Source organism: Eptesicus fuscus, chromosome 2 (assembly GCF_027574615.1).
Source record: "Eptesicus fuscus isolate TK198812 chromosome 2, DD_ASM_mEF_20220401, whole genome shotgun sequence".
Classification (NCBI taxonomy): Eukaryota; Metazoa; Chordata; class Mammalia; order Chiroptera; family Vespertilionidae; genus Eptesicus; species Eptesicus fuscus.
In genome coordinates this window covers 56,860,305-56,882,564 of record NC_072474.1, presented here as the reverse complement: position 1 = coordinate 56,882,564, position 22,260 = coordinate 56,860,305, and the positions used below count along the sequence as shown (strand labels likewise).

The following is a 22,260-nucleotide window of genomic DNA, read 5'->3' as shown; positions in this document are numbered from 1 at the left end:
TTGGAAAAATAAAGCCTATTGACTTGATGTCTGTTGACAGAACATTTCAATTTGTAAAAAAAAAAAGCAATATCTTTGAAGTGCAATAAAGTTAAGGTATACCTATATCTAATTAAGCTTTGCCATTCTACAGGCAGTGGAATATCAACCTAACTTAAATAATTACACATGAAAATGATGCTACTTTCTTATTCAGAATCAGATAGCAGTTACCTTTATAACACACATAAACTGATGTTATATGTTTAAAACAGGGCATAAACATAAAAACATACATATTTTGTTTCATAGTTTAAGGGATTATCCTAAAAATATAGGGAAATTATTTTTGCTACGCATGATTAGAAGATTAAATGTTTCTATAGGATTTTTCACAATGTACTTCAATCCATTCTTGAAAAAATAAAATTATTCTCTGAAATACCAATCAATTTTTATTCATATGTCAAAAATTTAGTATCTATTCTTCAAAGTATTTTCTTTCATTTATTTTAACTTACCTCCCTCATTTTCAATCAAGTTTTTTCCCTTCTTTTTAGAACGAAAGAGCAATTTTAAAATTGATTAATTCAGCAAGTGGTAAAGAACAATAAATTCAAGAAGAAAGGAATGATAGCAAGATTTTTATTCACAATAATATTTATTTCAGTCAGAAGGAATAATTTTAAGATGGGCTATCTTCAGAAGAATAGATTTTTCTAACTATTTTTTTCACTGTTCGTTCTGATTTATTTCTTTTTGGGTTTATCAATTTATTTATTGTTATCCCCCGCCCTCCTTTTTTTTGGTCTCTATTATTCCACAGAACATCTTTGCATTATTCATTATCCTATTTTGGACATAACTTTGATTTTACTTTTCTTCATTGTTTTCTGTGCTTAGAAGCAATAAAGGAACAGGCTTCAACATTAGTGAGAACTAATGGAACTCTTTTATCTATATTTGATCACTGTCTTTGAAAGACACCTTTAGAAGCCATACTTGGTAGGGTTGTTTTAAACCTTACATGAGTAAAGTAATGCTTATGTGGCTCTGCATGCTCAGGGAACAAAGATAGTGTATCATGTCTACAACTTCACAGTTAAATGTACATATGTATCTAGGATTAAGGAAATCCCCTTCTTCAAAAGATAAGTTTCAGTTAGAAAGAGAATAATAAGGAAAAGTTTTAAATGACATGATGAAATCATCAATATACCACTAATAAGAGACAAACTCATACAATAGATTGTTAGGAAGTGGAAAAGGTACAAAAGAAAAATGTAATCCTGTCTAATAAAGAGGGAATATGCTAATTGACCCTCACACCATTGCAAAGATGGTGGTGTCCACAGCCAATAAGGAGTGAATATTCTAATTGACTGTCCCGCCCTCAAAGATGGCGACACCCACAGCCAATAAGGAGGGAATATGCTAATTGACCGCCACACCCTCAAAGATGGCAGTGCCCACAGCCACAAGATGGCAGTGCCCAGTCCCCTCAGCCCCGCTGGGGTGCTGGCGTGCAGCAAGGCCGGGACTGCCCTCAGGTGGGCCCTGCCATTCTGCACGCCTGCCTCCGGAGTCCCCCAGTTCCCTTAGCCCCCCAGCCGCCCAGGGCCAGCCCGAGGTGCAGGCAAACCTCAGATGGCAGCTGCCCAGCTGCCCAGGGCCACCCGAGGCTCAGGTAAACAGGGCAGGCCGAGGCTTGCACTGCCAGAAGTGGCAGCAGCAGAGGTGTGATGGGGCATTGCCTTCCCCTGATCACCAGGTGGCCTCCTGCCCCTGAGGGCTCCCAGACTGTGAGAGGGGGAAGGCCAGGCTGAGGGACCCCTCCCTCCAGTGCATGAATTTTCCTGCACCAGGCCTCTAGTCTATGTTATAATCCTCTGGAAGGAAAATTCTAAATATTGTCTTTTTTTGAGACCAAAGTAATGGTTTTTACATCTAATTGAGCTTTTAGTTTTAAGCAACTAAAAAGTAAAAGTTATGTTCAGTTTCAATAAAAAATATATAGAAGGCATTTCTTTTGATATGTAGACAATAGTGATTATCATTCTCAGCTATTGAATATATTTAGGTAATGAAAATATAGCCATATATAGATGTTCTGGTTTTAGCTTGGGATATAGAAAACTGCAGAGCCTTGTTCCTACCCTTTTAATAACAAAAATGTAGAGAGAAAATATACATTTGCAACTTCTCTTAAAACACCAGAGAAGGAAAGTCACTGGGCAACCAGCTCGCCTGAGCTAGAAGTGAAAAGATAAGTATATAGCAAGGAGAGACCAGATGTAGCAGACACAGGTAAACCATAGTAAGACTTCTGTTAAATTCTAGTTAACAACCTTGCCGAAACTGGTTTGGCTCAGTGGATAGAGTGTCAGCCTTCGGACTCAAGGGTCCCAGGTTCGATTCCGGTCAAGGGCATGTACCTTGGTTGCGGGCCCATCCCCAGTAGGGGGTGTGCAAGAGGCAGCTGATCAGATGTTTCTCTCTCATCGATGTTTCTAACTCTCTATCCCTCTCTCTTTCCTCTCTGTAAAAAATCAATAAAATATATTTAAAAACAAACACACACACAATAAAAAAACAACCTGGTAAGGTTCAAATGTGGGCTAGCAAGAGAATATCAATATAGTGAGAATCTGCACCCACTTTTAGGCTCTTCTCTACAGTCCACACTGGATAATCACATAAAATTACTGGCAAAACTCCTGATAAAGTGACCCTTGAGTGAAAAGTCTAAAGAAGAGAACATTAGCCACTGTTGGAAAGGCACATACAGAACAGAAGCCTAAAGTACAGAGGGGAATGAACACCATACTGGTGAAAACCCATTGCAGCTGAGCAGAGGGAACAGAAACAGATCCTTTTATTCATGAGACACTGATAGGAATGGGCCCAGAACTATAGGGAGAGGAGAAAGCCAAGCACTGAAGGCCCAGGGGCACAGTTAGATAAGATCACTAATGATGCATAAAGGGAAGTCTAGATTAAGACAACATATTAAGTATGTTAGTAAATATAATTTAGATTTTGTAATTGGAACCCACTGATATTATGGATTTTGAGGGTAAATTTAATTTCATCTGTTATGACTTAGTTTAAAAGTTTCCAAGTTACCATATGACATTATAAATGGTCCCAGAGATTATCTATTCCAATCCATACATATCACAAATAAATCCTTGAGAGATTATGTGATTTATCCAGAGTTCAAGGCTTAGTGACAAAACCAGGCTTCTATCCATTTTGTCTATTTCTTTTTCCAAGGTTCTTTTCTTTAATATTTCTATCACAGCATCATGTCTCCCCACCCCTGCCCCCCAAATGCTATGGAAAGTTTTCCTCTTTCAGTCAAACTAAGAGTTGATGCCCAAGTAATTCTGGAAGGTTGAATGTAAGTGAATCAGTTGAAGAATGTGAGCAGAACAAGTCCAGGAGGATGGAGCAGCATGTGGGGAGGCATGGCAGGGGCAAGAATACAGCTTCTTTGAGTAGCTGTACATAGCCATAGGGCTAAAGGGTCAGACACTTGTGCAATTAAAGTATTTCTTTGCAGTGTTGGAAAGTGTCAGTTTTCTGTTAGAGGTCAAATTAAATTCACAAGTGCACTGGTGGAGTCCCTTGTCCTTGCCTGTGCCCTCTCGCACAATGGGACCCCTCGGGGGATGTTGGAGAGTGGTTTCGGCCTGATCCCCACAGGCCAGGCCGAGCGACCCCTCTGGTGCACAAATCGGATCTCTAGTATGCATATAAGATCTTTGCTTAATCTCTTCCCGCCCTCCCCCCCTTCCCCCTTCCCTCTGAGATTCATCAGTCTGTTCCATGTTTCCATGCCTGTGGTCTCCGGTCCTGCATTGAGTGTCTGTCCCCTGGTGGTCAGTGCGTGTCATAGCTACTAGTCTGACGGTCGAATGGTCAGCCAGTTGGCCAGTCGCTTAGGCTTTTATATATATAGATAAATAGTGTTAGATTACTCAAATAACATGTAAAGTATTTTAAGTTTCTCACTTCATTTATGAAATATGACAAGTATTATAATGATCTAATTTTTATGCCAAAGAATTAATTACATATGAATATGGGTCAAAACTGTTTTTGATTTTCAAAGAGCAAATAGACTAGAATTCAACTCTTTTAGCACAAGTCAGGAAATCCCATTTTAAATTTTCCTTTGAATAATAAATATATTACTTTTATGCTCAGGAAAATTTTAATCACAATTTTACAAAAATATTAGTAAATATAATTTTTGATAATTTAAAATATCAATTAAGTAAAATTAGCTCATTTGTTGTCACACACATAATCTCAGGGTGTGTGTTTGGTTTTCTTCAGTCCACTAAGAATCCTATTACAAAAACCCTACATTTGTACTCAAATGGCTGTGTTGGCCTAAAACAGGATGTCAAATATATCTTTTATCCTGTTCGCTTGAAGACATGTGACTCATTTTGTTCATAGACTGTTGATCTGGTGCATTGCCAAGCCCTTAAAAATCAAAACACATATTCTATATAAATACATAATGAAATATCCCTTAAGAGAAATAGACATTTGAAATTATGATTGGTTTCTGAAAATTGAAATCAATACATAATAGATATGGGTGTATATATGCAAATTCCCTTAAAGTGGAAAAATCTGGCATGACCCTTAAAAATGTGGCTGTATTTAATTCAACATATTAAATCTAAGGAAAGCAGACATCATCAATCATAAGTGGAGGGTTTGGTAATGATTAAAACAAACAAACAAACAAAAAATAGTCCAAAGATCAATCTGTCAAGAACCCCTTCATGCACAATACAGGAAACACTTGAATTGTTGATCCCTGTGGAAGGTATAATTGATAGCAGAAATGGAAATATCAGTCAACTTAGTTCAATGCTCAAGCATTTTTTTGGTCTCTATTATTCCATGCTCCTCATACACCTTCTTATTTGGATCTGTGAGCTGCTTTTCCACAGGACATCTACAGAGAGAACATATAGCTAGAGTCTGGTGACCTTAAGAATCTGGTTTCCTTAGCAGTAACAATTGAAATTAGAAATCAATCAATAGACCATGACTTTTATACAACTTTCACATGAATGTTGTTCAGATGAATCTGTCCATAAAAAAACAATTCATTCTTGGTCTCTTTCCAAACTTGAGAGACTAAGGGTACACTTTTAGGGAGTAAAAATGCACTGAGGAATGGTTTCCTGGGAGACCCCAGAGGAAACCTTCCCTAGGGGCCCTTCTTTCCACCTCCTCAGTCATAGCCCTTGCTGAACTGGCGCGGTCTCTTTTAGAACAATGTTGGAAACATTATAAATGTTTTCTTAATGCCTGGATTAGTGGGCTTTAATAGCATTTGAAAATTTATAGAACCCACCTGATTGAGAAACTTATGATCAAGCTCTAGTCAACAGGGTGAAGTACATCTTTATATGAGTATTATGTCAGGAATCTTGGCTTGTGTTCACTTCAGCAGCACATATACTAAAACTGGAATGACACAGAGATTAGAATGTCCCTGTACAAGGATGACATGCAAATCCATGAGGCATTCCATCGTTTGTATTGAGTTAAGTTTACATGGTGATAGATGATTACTAGAATTATTGGGGTGATCATATTGTAAAGTAGAAAAATGTCACCATATTGTACACCTGAAATTAATATAACCAATATATGATTCTATACCACCTAAATTTTTTTACAAAGAATATTTGCCTAGGGCATCATTTTTATCTATAAAATGTCAATTAGTATCTGAAATTAATAAGGTATTATTTTAATTTAATTGTTAACAACTGCTTTTGTTTCAATTTACATGAAAAATAATCATTCCTTATAAATAAATACTCATTGGACACAGATTTGTTTTATAAAAAGTTGCTGATCAGAATTTATTCAATGCATACTCAGGGGGAGTTCTGAGTTTTGTAGCCTTGTCTCTTTAAAATTTTGTTTTCTGCAATACAGTTTTGGTAGAAAATATGATATACAGTCAGCTTTTATTTTGCCAAACTTTTATTTACTGTTAACAAGAACATGTGTCTCTGCTCTCACATAGAAGAATAGCCAAAACAGGCAAGACATCCTATATAATAAAAGCCTAATAATGCTAAGTGTCCAGTAGTCTGGTCGTACGTTCAACCAATCAAAGAATAATATGCTAATGATATGCTAAGGCCGCTCAACCACTCACTATGACAAGCACTGACCACCAAGGGGCAGACACTCTGACCAGTAGGTTAGATTGCTGTTGGGGTCTGGCCAATTGGGTATGAGCGAGATGGGCCAGACATGCCCTGGAGCCCTCCTGCAGTCCCTCCCAGGCTGGCCAACCTCCCATGCTCCTCCCCAGCCCTGATTGTGCACCAGTGGGGTCCCTTGGCCAGGCCTGCACCCTCTCACAATCGGAGCTGAGGTACACCCCCCTCCCCCCACCGCCACAAGTGCACGAATTTTGTGCACCTGGCCTCTAGTTAAAAATAATGAAAAATAATGTGGGGTCAGGCTGTTGAGATTTAACGCTTTTAAAAATTACATTTTTTAAAATTTCTAAAAATGTGAAATATGACTATTTTTCAAATTATGAGCTATAAAAGGTTTTCTCTGGCCTTTCAGGAGTTGAGTTTAGACAAAGTCCTTTCCCTTGTTTTTTCATTCTCCCTTTACATTTAATGTTGAGGTCAATGTGGGTCACCTCATGGAAGGTAGAAGAAGGCAAGTGGCTCTAGCTGGATAGAGCCTGCAGACTGAAGGGTCGTGGGTTTGATTCCCTCAAGGGCACATACCTGGGTTGTAGGCTCCTCCCTGGATGGGGCCCTGGTCAGGGCATGTGCAGGAGGCAACCAATCAATGTGTTTCTCTCACATCAATGTTTCTCTCTGTCTTACACTCTTTCTTCCACTCTCTCTCTAAAAATCAATGGGAAAAATATCCGCGGGTGAGGATTAAAAAATAAATAAATAATAAATAAATAAATAAATAAATAAATAAAATAAAAGAAGGCAAGTATTCAGGGAAAAAGATGAAACTTGTTTATCTGACTTGCTGATATTACAAGAGATTCAAAAGTGCTGTGTAAATTCTTAATAACTAATATTCACTGCATTTAATTAAATTTTCTCATTATGCTGGTTTCTAAATCATCAGCAATATAGGAAATAAACATGAACATTGCCTCATAATGAAATCGTAGTTTATGTAAGCACAGATTATATTTATACTCCTTGCTAAGACAAGCACGTTTTAGATATGTTGCCTTGAAAAATCCTAGTAGAGACTGCTCCTGAGTGGTTGTTAGAAAGGGGAAGCAATATCTGAGTGCTGCTGGATATCAGACATCAGGTTAAGTGGTTGAAGGTTATCTCATTTAACTTTCTTAACAGATCTGAAAAAATAGTCCTTAGCTTCATTTCTAAATGAGAAATGTAACTGTCTTAGTGACTGAATGTTGACATTGGTTCCCTAGGACTGCTGTGGCAATTACCCCAGATGTTGGGGGTCAGAAGTCTGAAATCAAGGTGTCAGCAGGGTTGGTTTCCTCTAGGGGCCCCGAGCTAGCCTCTCCAGGACTCTCAGTGAGCTTCTCATGGCTGTCAGCTACTCTTGGTATTGTGGACTCTACTCCAATCTCTGTTTTCATTCTCACATAGCCTTCCCTCTGTTTGCACCTCTGTCTTTTTCTCTGTTTCTTATCAGGAAATAGGCACACTCTAACTCCAAGAGGATGTTATCTATCCTCAAGATCATTAACTTAATTACATCTGTAAAGACCCTATTTCTAAGTAAGGTCACCTAATGAACTGGGGGTTACCACTTGGAAATATATTTGGAGGATGACTAGTCAGCTTACTTCAACGTGCATGGCAGTCAGGATTCCAATTCTGGGTGTGTTTTTTTCTGACTTCGGAGGACAAGTGCTTTTCATTGCGCTACACCCACTCAATAATATAGCCATTTCCATATTAGGCACAAGATGATACTCTTAATAAGATGACTAAAACACAGTCCCTGCTTTTGACTTGCTGACACACTAGCAAAATATGACTGGCTCTTTAATTTCCAAATAACTAACAATGTCATCTCACTGTAATTACAGAGAGGAAAATATAATTTAAGCTGCCTACTAAAATTTATGATCATATATTACCCTTTAAGTATATTTTCTGTATTTTTTAGGCTTTTGAAACAAGCAGAGTGAGAAAATTCAATTAGGTACAGTGGATACTAACTATTATATGAATTAAACAGCACTTTTAAATTTCTTACTGTATCAGAAAGTTAAATGATAAAATATAAATACAATTAATTTTTAAGGAAATATTGAATTTTTTATGGGAAATATACACTGAGTGGCCAGATTATTATGATCTCTGAATGCATAATAATCTGGCCACTCAGTGTATATCCTATATAATAAAAGGCTAATATGCAAATTGTCCCCAAGTTTGACCAACAGGCAGGCCAGCCAACCACCCATGTCCCCTCCCCCTGGCCAGGCTGGCCATACCCCATCCATGAACAAATTCATGCACTGGGACTTTAATGTATGTGTGTACCTATAACATAAATGTATACACACACACACACACACACACACACACACACACACACACACACATTGAGTGGCCAGATTACTATGCGTTCAGAGATCATAATAATCTGGCCACTCAGTGTAAAATATTAACTCTTATAAATAAATAAACTCTAAAACTAATATAAAGATTTTGAGTATGAAAACTTATTTGAGATAGAGAAAATTATTCTGTGATTTTGGTGTTTCTTTCTGAAGGAATGAATTACTGGATTCTGTGAAATTAAATATTTTAAAATATTATAATACCAATTATTTTATAAAGATCATCAACACAACACATATTTAGAAAAAAATAGTTTTCTAGAAGTTATAAAAATGCATTTATCTTCATAAATATTGCATACAATGAGAAATCTCTCAGTTTGTTTTTTCTTCTTGATACTGAGGTTTTCAGTATTTTAGGGAAGGGTGACTTATAAATGATACTGTGTCACAGTTATCCTACCTGTCCTTTTGTTTTAAGAGTTATAGCATGAATTAGCCAGCCTGCATTTTTATATCCATCACAGTAATTACTTTTGATCCTTGAACAACAAGAAGGTTAGGAGTACTGACCCCATGCAAAGTTTTGTGCATAACTTTTGACTCCACCAAAATGTAACTACTGTTGACTGGAAACCTTACCTATAACATAAATAGTCAATTAGAATATACTATTTGGTATATTATATCCTATATAATGAAAGCCTAGTCCTGGCCAGTTTGGCTCAGTGGATAGAGCATTGGCCTGCGGACTCAGGGGTCCCGGATTCGATTCTGGTCAAGGGCACATGCCCGGATTGCGGGCTCAGTCCCCAGTGGGGGGCATGCAGGAGGCAGCCAGTCAATGATTCTCTCTCATCATTGATGTTTCTCTTTCACTCTTCCTTTCCCTTCCTCTCTGAAATCAATGAAAACATATTTAAAAATAAAAAATAATAAAAGCCTACTATGCTAAGTGTCCAGTCAACTATTCAGCCAATCAAAGTATAATATGCTAATGATATGCTAAGGCCACTCAACAGCTCTCTATGATGTGCACTGACCACCATGGGGTAGATGGTGGGCTAGCTTGCTGCTGGGGTCCAGCCAATTGGAACTGAGCAAGACGGGCCAGACATGCCCTTGAGCCCTCCTATGGTCCCTCCCCAGCTGCCCAACCTCCCGTGTCCCTCCCTGGCTGGCCGGCTCGATTGGCCCCAATCGGGACTGGGTAAGATGGGGCTGAACATGCCCTGGAGCCCTTCTGCGGTCCCTCCCCGGCCCCAATTGTGCACCAGTGGGGTCCCTCTACCTGGCCTGTGCCCTCTAGCAATCCGGGACGCCTTGGAGGATGTCAGAGAGCTGGTTTCGGCCTGATCCCGCAGGCCAGGCCGAGGGACTCGACTGGTGCACAAATTCATGCACCGGGCCTCTAGTATATTACATAATGTACCTATTTTTTTAATAAAGTTGGCTAGAGGGTAGAAAATGTTATTATTAAGAAAACCTTAAGGAAGAAAAAATACATTTACAGTACTCTGCTGTATATATTGATACCGTAAGTTTACATTGTCTGCTTACAAGATGTATCATGTCAGTACCCACATCAGTATTGTCTAATATGACTGAAAACACTGTAGATGTTATATGTGTTACTAATATTAGACATAAAAAATGGGAAGATAATGTGAAAAAGAAATTCATATTTATTACAGGTATAACGATCCTTGCCGTGCTAACAAAGGAATAGCGATATTTATGGTAGTCTAATGGAATCTATTGCTTCACAGTAGTAAGGAAATCTCCAAAATTTTTCCATTATAATTATTGAAAAGATCTGTGTATAAGTGGGCTCACACAGTTCCAACCTATGTTGTTCAATAGCTTGCTTTAAACAAATGACTTTTAAAGCAAACTATTGAATGTTTCATGTTAGGATATTTTAAAGGAAGAAAATCCAAAAAAAAAAACAAAAAACTTTAGCCTAGTGTCATTATAGTGACCGAAAAATATTTAATGTGTATAAGTATAACACACTCTCAAAATATTTTTAAAAGACACAATGTGTCTTTTAAAAATATTGAAGTAATTCCTTAAATCCTTCCTTTGAAATCAGGTTGAAAGTTACACAAATTTTCAACAAACTTCAAAAAAGGAAGGGTGAATGATTCTTTGGAATAAATTCCACATAGATTTTGGGAGAGGAGAAATAGGAATAGAAGAGGGAATGAGGTTTGCAGGATAAAGAAGAAAGGAGGTATAGAAAACAATGTCAAAATCCTTATATTCTTCCTATATTTACCACTTGAAGATAAATTATCCTACTTTTCATTTATCTTTCATATGTCTATCCATCTCCCTTTCTGTGTATTCTTGTCCTTTTACTTACCTCCTTCTCTTGCCCGCTACACCCCCTCTCTTCATGTGACATAGTAATTCTCAGGGTTGGAGTTGGAAGACAATGTGCGTTAAATTAAAAACATATTATAATTAATTGTTGGGATTTTTCTGGGTTTTCTTTCCTTGGTTGATTAAACAAAGTCAGTATAGCCAAGTGGCTAATACATAATATATAGATTGAATAGGTAAAAACTGAAAAATTAACAGCAATTATTTTGTTTTAAAAAAATCCTTATCTGAAGGGTATACAGGAATAGCTCATTTTTTTCCTATTCCTGTTCATATCAGCAAGCAAAATCTGTATTGACCAAATTTACTGGCATTATCTCATTTGTTCATTTTTGAGATATAATTCACTACACCTGGGAAATCACCTGATCCAGTGGAGATGGGAGATAAGTAATTAGTAATTATTGTCCTGCATATTCAGCTATCAAATAGAAATATAAATGGACTGAGATTGCAGTCAAATGGAGTATCATATGTCTGGGGCATTTGAGTAACCTTAAAAAGGAGGTGATACTTGAGGTGCATGAAGAATGATAGAAATGACTCTTTTACGTTTCACGAGTTGTACCGTTTTTTTCCACAATACATCTTATTAAAGAGAATACAGATTTCTGTTTACAATCATACCTTGATTCATTTATACAGCAATATTGAATGTGTAACTCAAAATATAATTGGCATTTTAATATAAGCAAATAAGATGTAATTTGATTTTTAACTTGATAAATTGAACATTTAACAGAACAATTTTGAATAAAATAAAATAATATTTACTTAAAAATACTAAATACTGAATCTACATATAAAATGTCTACTTCAACTACCCTTACAAGGCACATCATTAACATACTATAGCACTGCAATGTAAATTTATATTGTAATTAAAATATCTGGTTTCTTATTCTAGTGATAATATATATTATCTCTGTTTTTACAAAATTTATCAAAATATCATTAAGATTCAAAGGCAGAAAAAAGCCACAGGACAAGATATTTTCAGAAAATGTTAAAGAGGGCAGGTCTTTGCTCTAAAGATGAGGATATTTAGGTGGAAGGCAAAATGAAGCAAAGAATGTAAATGGAATATTCATGAAAGATGATGAGGTTTAGAAGATTAGTCTGGTTTAGACTATGAAGAGTCTTGGCTAAAGGGTGTGTATTTATCCTCTGAGTAAGTCCAGGTTGCACACATGATCTCGGAAACTGACTGAAGTAGGATCAAAGGCATGAAGGGAAAAGTTCGAGGTTAGAGTCGAGAGCAGAATGGTAAATAGAAGGTAAAATCCCCGGAGAAGAAAGCAATGGTTGCCAAGGGCCTAAAAACTTAATCATGTGATAAAGTTCTCAATAGAAACGTGTGTGAGCGGACAGTAGACCAATAAATGTATGTAGGAAAAACAAAAAAACACACAACTGTATTGTAGACTTTGAAGGAGAATGTATTTGAGAGAAGGTGGTAAAAACAATATTTTAGAGTAAGCAATTTGTAGGCACAATGACATTTGCACTGAAACTTAACTCAAATGTGCATGTCAGTTGCATAGATGTGGATAAGAAACTATGGCCATATTTAGGACATTAAAGGATTCCTAAGGCCTAATGGATATTGTTAGGAAGGGACAAATTTAACATAGAGAAATAAGTAGATAATTGATGAATTTGAATGAAAATGGCAGCTAATAAAATTATACTATTAGCCAAAACCGGTTTGGCTCAGTGGATAGAGCGTCAGTCTGCGGACTGAAAGGTCCCGGGTTCGATTCCGGTCAAGGGCATGTACATTGGTTGCGGGCACATCCCTGGTAGGGGGTGTACAGGAGGCAGCTGGTCGATGTTTCTCTCTCACATCAATGTTTCTAGCTCTCTGTCCCTCTCCTTCCCTCTCTGTAAAAAAATCAATAAAATATATTTTAAAAAATTATACTATTAATTGTGATTATGAGATACAGAGAAAAGGTATAGAGAGTAAAAAGAACTAAAGAGAGGTGTATCAGTAGGATCTTCGTGCAGATATCAGAAACCACTTAAAACAAGAAGTTATAAAATTGTTGGGAGGACTACTGAGTTGGAAATGGGATCACCTATCATTGCCCGATGCCACTACAGCCGAGAGGCGGAGGTCAGGAAGCAGCTGGAAACAATCCCAGCTGCCCAGAGCTCCAAAGGACCACACAGGAGGCCACGCGTGGAGCCTCTGTGTCAGCCCCAGTGTCAGCCCCAGTCTTGTGCCTTCCAAATTTTACCTGCATGCATGTCATTGGCAGAACCTAAAGCAAATCCAGAAATGTAGTTTCCAGGATTCAGGCACCTTAGATAAAGGGAATAACATAGAAGGTGGTAGGGATGGAGGCTGAAAGACATGCACAAGAAATGTATGAAAATTAGATGTAAAAATCATAGAGCAAACCAGAATTGCAGTCTTAAAAACGTAAGTCTTGTGGGGACCACACAGGTGTCCGTGCCTAGGTGACTGTGGTAGTCTCCAAACACAGAAGGCAATAAAACGGAAGACCTCAGACCTGATTCTCTCAAATATTACGTGCCTCAGCCAAACCATTGGCAAGTGCTAGTGAAGCGTGCAGTTCAGTGGTTACAGTACTGACTATATTGTTCCCAAACCCAGATGGGAAAATCAATCACATATTTTTTTATTTTATTTTTTAGATCAGTAGTTTTCCAATTGTAGTGCTTCGACCAGCAACAGCAGTACCTGGGAAACTGGTTAGACAGGCAATTTCTCAGGACCTAACCCAGACCTACTAAATCAGAGATTTTGGAGGTGAGGCCCAAAACGCATTCTGCGTTTTAACAAACTGTCTAGGTAACTCTGATACATGCTAAAGTTTGAGAAACACCATATAATATGAAAGAACTGTGGTTATAGGCTTTTATTTAAATGTTGAAAATCCATTATGCCCTTAAAAGTGAGGCATGCACCTAATTAGGTGAGATTACATGGAACTAAAGCATGTTTTTTTCATAATACACTGCATTTTAAAGTTTTGCAAATGTTATGTCTGTGAATTTTCTGATTAAACTGAATTTTAAGAAGCCCAGAGAATGCCATTTGAGATATTATTTTTTAATTTTATTTAATAAAGATCCAACTGTACCTTCTGGTATTCAAAAATGAATATAGTGAATCACTGCTTTGAGCACCATACTAACTTGATACCTATGGAGTAGCGGTCATTACTATCACCTTTCTGTGTTTAGAAAATGAAAGTATATGACAGAGCTGAGATGTCATAGCTAACTAGTTTGACTCCAATAGTTATACTGTACTAGGAAGAAAACAATACTGCAAGGATATTTGCATATTCTATGCATATTTTAAAGACAATTTGATTTCCTTCTTTTACATGCATATACAAAACTAGAGGCCCGGTGCATGAATTTCATGCATGGAGGGGGGGGGGGTTGTGTCCCTCAGCCCAGCCCATCCTCTCCAATCTGGGACCCCTCAAGGGCTATCCGACTGCCCCTTTAGGCCTGATCCTGGTAGGATCAGGCCTAAACGGGCAGTTGGATATCCCTCTCACAATCCAGGACTGCTGGCTCCCAACTGCTAGCCTGCCTGCCTTCCTAATTGCCCCTAACCGCTTCTGCCTGCCAGCCAGATCACCCCCTAACCACTCCCCTGTCAGCCTGATTGATGCCTAACTGCTCCCCTGCCAGCCCGATTGCCCCTAACTGCCCACCCCTGCAGGCCTGGTCACCCCTAACTGCCCTCCCCTGCAGGCCTGGTCCTCCCAAACTGCTCTCCCCTGTAGGCCTGGTTCCCCCCCAACTGCCCTTCCCTGCAGGTCCAGTCGCCCCCAACTTCCCTCCTTTGCTGGCTGGTCACCCCTAACTGTCTTCCCCTGCAGGCTTGATGGCCCACAACTGCCCTCCCTTCCAGGCTTGGTCCCTCCCAACTGCCCTCCCCTGCTGGCCTGATCGTCCACAACTGCCCTCCCTTGCAGACCTGGTCCCTCCCCTGCTGGCCATCTTTTGGTGGCCATCTTGTGTCCACATGGGGGCAGCCATCTTGTGTGTTGGATTGACAGTCAATTTGCATATTAGAATAGAGGCCTGGTGCACGGTTGGGGGCCAGCTGGTTTGCCCTGAAGGGTGTCCCGGATCAGGGTGGGGGTTCCCTTGGGGCATGGGGTAGCCTGGGCGAGGGGCCTGTGGTGGTTTGCAGGCCGGCCATGCCCCCCAGCGACCCAAGCAGAGGCCCTGGTATCTGGGATTTATTTATCTTCTATTATTGAAACTTTGTAGCCTTGAGTGGAGGCCAGGGCAGGACAGGGCGGGCGGAAAGCTTGGCTTCCTCCATCGCTGGGGAAACCCAAGCCTCCTGCTTGCTCAGTGGCTGCAGCCATTTTTGTTGCGATTTATTTATCTTCTATAATTGAAACTTTGTAGCCTTGAGTGGAGTCCACGGCTGGCCAGGGTGTACAGGAAGCTTGGCTTCCTCCATTGCCAGGAAAACCCAAGCCTCCTGCTTGCTTCGTGGCCGCAGCCATCTTGGTTGGGTTAATTTGCATACTTGCTCCTCATTGGCTGGTGGTTGTGGCTTGTGGGTGTAGCAGAGGTATGGTCAATTTGCATATTACTCTTTTATTAGATAGGATTAGGAAATCATAACTTCTATAAAATAACAATACAAAATTTTAGCATGGACTTTTTTTCTCTCTTAAAGTTAGAAAAAAGTAGGTATTAGTCCTCATTATATTACTGGGTGTTACTAAGTTAAAATTGGCTTCAAAATCATACTGCATTAAATTACAATCACTTTAAATGAACCACTTGCTATTGTGATATCTAACATTCAGTTGGAGACACAGGGATGGATGGAAGTAAAAGAGAAACACAATGGAGACAAAATAAGTCATTGCCAAGTTAGGAGCTCAATTGACACTAATGCTGTTCCTTTGTCTAGATTTTACCTGCTCTTGAAATAATGAATCACTTTGCTGCTTTACTTTGGAAGAAAGTTTTAAGACTAAGGGAGTCAATAATCCTTTGAAAGAGAGAATTAATGTGTCTTTTCAGTGTAACCATTTCCAGTGACATCAGTGTGGCTTATTATAAAATTATTACAAACAATATATGATCGCATATCTGAACTGTAACTAATTCCATTTTCTGTTATCTGCTGTGTGAACAGCTTTCTGATAATGGGATTTTTAAAAATGGTTTATTAAAATGTCTAGTTTTGGTATCTACTCATTATTTTAGATAAATTACAACTCTGAATAAGACTTGAAGGCACTATTTTTTAGTGCCAAGGAAATAAAGTAATGTATGTTCATGGCAGTGAAAATGAAGCCACCATCAGTTCTGTTAGGAAAATAATATATAAGAGCATTAATTGCTTTCAGAGTCTGAGACATCTGTGCCTCAGGTAGATACTAATTTAATGTTGTTGCTTAAGATATAATTAATTATTCAAACATAAAAATAAATTACTCATTTTTCAACAATTATTTTTCTCAGTCCATGTTTAGAAGAATACTAGTTTTGAAAACACTGGATTTTATTTATAACTGAAAATGGTGATACTTTCAAGGTATTTATGAAAGATTTTAACTAAGTGACAACTGGAAAAAAAAAAGAAAAAAGAGTTCTGTGTTAAGCAGTAAAATTTATTATTATAAAAATGTGTATCACTTAGAGAGCGTTCAAAGTTACAGATCATGAATAATATATAATTGATTTGGCAAGCTAGGTTAGCATTAAAATTATTTGATTCACTCCATGCCCCTGCCAGTATTTAGGATATATCCCAGAATTTTACTTTTATCTTTGTTTATATAGTAATTATTTGAAGGTTTAGGTTTTAAGGAGTGTTTTTAAAAGTGTAGTGGCTACTCTCTTCACCCTAAAGGAAGATTAGACTTAACTAAGAGCAAATATTTTCATAGGATATTCTCAGAAATAGTAGGGAAAGATGGTTTACATGGTCCTTCCATTTGTAATCTATAAATAATGTGCAAATTTACAGATGGATATTGATAAATATTCTATTACTTAATAATGAAGTGAGATGTAAAGGTTATGCCGAGTATGGAAAAGATCCTAAGTGATTATCTAAACAGATGCATGGTTCTTTATTGATACATTCCATTAATATGTATAGCATAGATATTTTTATTACTACTATGTCTACTGAAATAATATAAAATTTTTCTTTTGGATTTAGTTATGACAGTTACCTTTTAAAAACTGAAATATTAAAAAATGAATTAATATATAATTTATCTACTAAAATATGACTGTCATAACATGCCAGAAGATAAAACTATGTTCACTTAATAAGTATTTTGACATTGAGTTTATAAGAACAAATAATTTTGCCAGGCCAGTGTGGCTCAGTAGTTGAACATTGACCCACAAACCAGGAGGTAATAGTGCGATTCCCGGTCAGGGCACATGCCCAGGTTGCAGGCTTGATCTCTAGGCGGGGGCGTGCAGGAGGCAGCCCAACAGTGATTCTCTCTCATCAGTAATGCTTCTATCGCTCTCTCTCCCTCCCTTCCTCTCTGAAATCAATAAAAATATTTAAAAACACACACACAATGTCCCCGTAACCCCCAAATTTGTATCACCAATCCTGACCTCTTCCCAAATTCTGAGCATATATTGAACTGCCAAACAGATATTTTCATTTGGATATAGATGTAATTATCTAAAATTCATGGGGGTCACAATAAAACACTCAATATCCACCTTTTAACATACTCCTCTCCATATTTTACCTCAGTAAATGGCAATTGGTTCTTAAGCCAAAAAATCTAGGAAACCTCTTTGATTCTTTTTCTCCTACCCCAGCATTCATTTAATCAACAAATCCTGTTTGCTCTCCCTTCAAAGGGCATTCCAAGTCCTCCCGCTTATGTTTATTTCTGCTGCAAAGCACCTTAATCCAAGTCAACATCATTTCTTATTTCTACAATCACTTCCTGACTGATCATCTATTTTCCAGCACTGTTTCCCTCCAAATCTAATCTCCATAGCGCAGGGGAATAATATTTAAAAAACATAAATCAGGGCAGATAAGCCTTCTACATAAACTCTCTATTTGAAATTCTCCAGTGGCTTATTTATTGTGATATAAATCCACAGTCCTTGCCGTGGTGTAAAGGGCCCTATCATTCTGGCCTGTCCTTTATTGCTTTTCCGAATTCCCAATACTTTCTCTTTGCTCTGCCACCGCCTTCCTGTCCTGACGGCTGCACTTGCTCAGGCCTTACAACTTGGCATTGGCTCTCCTGTCTGCAGAGGAGGATTTCCTCCAGATCATTCTTGTCATTTGAGTATCAGCTCAAATTATATATTCTTCACAATGTTTATCAATATCTAGAATTATGGTATCAAATGATCTCATTCCTTGTTTATTGATCTAACGATTGTATAAACTCAAAGAAAGGACTTTTTCTGGCTTATTCATCATCATATATTCAGTTCTACAAGGGTACATAGTAATCCCTTCAATAATTACCCCTTAATAAATAGCCATAAATTGCATTTCTGTCTCATAATTTGTCAGTATAAAAAGTTTAAAGCAAACACTGACAGTCACACCAGTCATTGTCTAAGGACATATGATTACATTGATCTAATTAGTGTTAAGAATGATGCTAGTTACCTGAATGCTTGATACATTTATAATTCATTTATTAGGGACTTTCAAAATAGATACCCAAAACACTCTTATAAAGTTAAGTGGATAATTTGATCATTGCTACTGCCCCAGGGATTCTTGACAGTGGGTGTTGCACCAATCTTATGTTAAAGAACATTGTACAAAAGCCACGTCATAGGCAAGGGGAGCCTAAGGAACACAAATATAATGTAGTATCCAGGATAAGATGGCTAGAACAGAAAAAGGGTATTAGGTGAAAACTAAGAAAATATAAAGTATGAATTAATTATCAAATAAATGATGGACTATAAATATTTAGCTCATAACCATATGTCAATATTTACTTATTAATTGCAAAAATTATAAATTTGTACTATACTATATTATAATTTCTGTACTATAAAATGTTAATAACAGGGGAAACTGAGGGGAAACAGAGGTGTGGGAGGATGTATGGGAACTCTCCATGCTATCTGCTGATTTTTCTTAAACACTTCTAAATGATAATGTCTATTAATTAGGAACTATAAGATGTTTTGTTTTTTTGTGTCTGTTATTTGATTTCATTCTAGTTCATAAAATACAATTACTTTAAAAAAGAAAATAACTGCAGAAATAGTCTATGATTTTAGCATTTTTTATTGACATTAAATGAAAGAAAGGCTTAATGGGATTAACATATGTTAAATGGACAAGTCATTGCCTTAAATTTTTCTTTCTAATACCTATACTTGTTGATACATTGGCTAACTTTAATTTTAGCTAACTAACACACACTATCTGGCATAATATGCATACCTCCATTCTGTGAGCTATATCCCTTGATTCATCATTTCATGCACCCCAGATCATCAAAAACATCTAACCTTAGCAACGCAATATTAGTTCAAGGACTTAGTAATCTAGTTTAATTTGCACATTTTCACACATCACATACTTTCCTTTTTCATAATGGAGGGCAGCCAGAATTTAATTAGATCACAGAGTTCACACCACAGGATATACAGTCTTTTAATTAGTAACATATATTGTTTCAGACATTTACCTAGACACAACCATTAACACTACGAACAAATCACACAGAAGCCCAAAGTGTTACTGGAAGCATATTTACTTAGTATTTATTGTTTTCATTTATAAATGTTCATCTGCCTTCTAAGTTAGGAGGTTATAAAAAGAATGTTATTTAAGTGAAATTTCCTCTAACACTAATACTAAAGTAGAAAAGACAACTACATGGAGAAATATATGTGTTTCTTAGGACTTATTTCTAAATCGCAGAAAGCAAATTTCAGTCATTGTCTCCCTTCTAGGCTAGATTACTTTTCTTTATTTCAGTGAGGCATTGGGCATGGTTTATCTTTTCACTGTATAATACATCTGAAACCTCACACACATAGGAATATTTTGGATCTTTTCATACTTCTTTCAAAAAAATAAACAGAAAAATTGTTTTGATTCAGTTAAAAAATGTCTAATTATCATCTAGATGAATGTCTCCTTTCCCATGGTTGTCTTCTTTCCAATTTATTAGATTGCTTTTAGATTTATTCAAAGGTTTGTTTTACATGTAAAGCAAAACTATCACATTTTAACATTCTATTCATTTTATAAAAGGCAAAAAAAAAAGGCTTTTAATTGAAGCTGTTAAACATTTCTATAACTAAAATAAAATGAATAAAGCAAAAATGGAATTCCTTTGAGATGCAACATATTTGTGGAAGTTCAAAAGACAGTATCAGCAATTATAAAATGCAAAAATTTTGCATTTTCAACTTGGACTTAATTGTGAAATATTAATTACAAATGATTCAAGAGTGGAATCACATAGAAGCCACTATAGCAATGTTATCAGTATTTGGGCATTGTATAAACTACTTTGTAAACTATTGGAAGTCATGTTCTTATAAAAAATAAACCCTTAAAAATAAAACAAACCAGAAGATAATAATTTCAATTGATCTACTTTCAAATTACTAATGAGCAAGGGTTGTAATTTTATCATTCAGTCATAAACCTCATGATTTTCTTAATCAAAAGTTTACTTCATGGTAAGTAATATCCTATACAATAAAGAGGTAATATGCAAATTGACCCTCACACCCTCACAAGATGGCTGCCTATGACCAGGCTGGCAGGAGGGTTAGTGAGGGATGACCAAACAACCGAACAGCAGGCTGCTTGGGCGACAAGGCAAGCAGGGGGCTTAGTGAGGCATGACCAAACAACTGAACAGCAGGCTATGTGGGGCGATCAGGCCGGCAGGGGGAGCAGTTGGGGGCAACCAGGCTGGCAGGGAGGGGGCGGTTGGGAGTTACCAGGCCAGAAGGGGGGCAGTAAGAGGCGACCAGGCTGGTTGGGGGGCAGTTAGGGGTGACCAGGTCTGTGGGGGGGTGCAGTTGGGGGCAACCAGACCAGCAGGGTGGAAGTTGGGGGTGATTAGGCTGGCAATGGGGCAGTGAGGGGTGACTAGGCCAGTGGGGGAAGTTGGGGAAATCAGGCTTGTGGGGGGGGGGGCAGTTAGAAGCAACCAGGCCAGCAGGGGGGCATTAGGGACGATCAGGCCTGCATGCAGAGGCAGTGAGGGGTGATCAGGCAGGCTGGGGGGGGGGGCAGTTAAGGGCAACCAGGCAGGAAGGCAGGTGAGCAATTAGGAGCCAGTGGTCCAGGATTGTGAGAGAGATTTCCGACTGCCGGTTTAGGCCCGATCCCGGACATTCCCCAAGGGGTCCCAGATTGGAGAGGGTGTAGGCTGGGATGAGGGGACCCCCCCCCCGTGCACGAATTTTGTGCACTGGGCCTCTAGTATCTTACCTAATAAAAGAGAAACATGCAAATTAACCATCACTCCGCTACATCCACAGCCAATCAGAGTGAGTATGCAAATTAACCCAACAAAGATGGAGGTTAATTTGCATGTGCAGGTGCGGAGCGGTGTGAAGCCTGCTATGAGGGGAAGGGGGGTGGCAGAGGGAGCTATTGGAGTGGTGCTCCAGACTTGCTGGCTCCCAGGCGGCTGGGAGTGAAGCCAGGGGAAGGAAGGCCTATTCTTGCACGAATATCGTGCAACGAGCCTCTAGTATATATACATAATATGTAAAATAGGTGTTAACTGACTGTATAGTATATCTTACCAGTAAGGCTTTCAGTCAATAGTAGGCTAGTAGTAGTTAAGTTTGGGGGTAATCAAAAGTTATACATGTATTTTCAACTGTGTCAAGGTCAGTTCCCCTAATCCCTGAATTTTTCAAGGTCAACTGTACTCATGAATAGAAAGTAGATGTGCTTAGGTATTTAAATTGTGGACTCACCTTGGCCAGTGTAGCTCAGATGGTTGGAGCATTGTTCAGTACACCAAAAGGTTGTAGGTTCACTTCCTGGTCAGGTTATATACCCAGGTTGTGGGTCTGATTGCTGGTCGGGGCCCAAGTGAGAGGCAGTTGATCAAGGTGTCTCTCTCACATCAATGTTTATCTCCCTCTCTCTCCATTCCTATCTGTAAAATCAATAAACACATCCTAGGATGAGGATAAAAGAAAAATTGAAGTAAATTTAAAAAAATTAAATTGCGTATATTTCAGTTGTACAATCTGATTTTTTAAAAGATGTACTCTTAGCAAAATTTCAAGTGTATGTCAATTCTTAATGAAAACCTCTCTGTGTACTGACCTGT

General features: G+C 38.1%; 1 protein-coding gene and 1 non-coding gene across 2 annotated transcripts in view; both read left to right on the top strand.

Annotated features, from left to right (window-relative positions):
• The window catches only part of CCSER1 (coiled-coil serine rich protein 1), a 1,048,396-nt gene that overhangs the window by 806,977 nt on the left and 219,159 nt on the right, over positions 1 to 22,260 (top strand). The gene's annotated exons all lie outside the window — the stretch shown is intronic.
• On the top strand, positions 5,449 to 5,551 carry LOC114232287 (U6 spliceosomal RNA). The gene has a single exon (XR_003618323.2). It is a non-coding gene; the product is annotated as a U6 spliceosomal RNA (small nuclear RNA).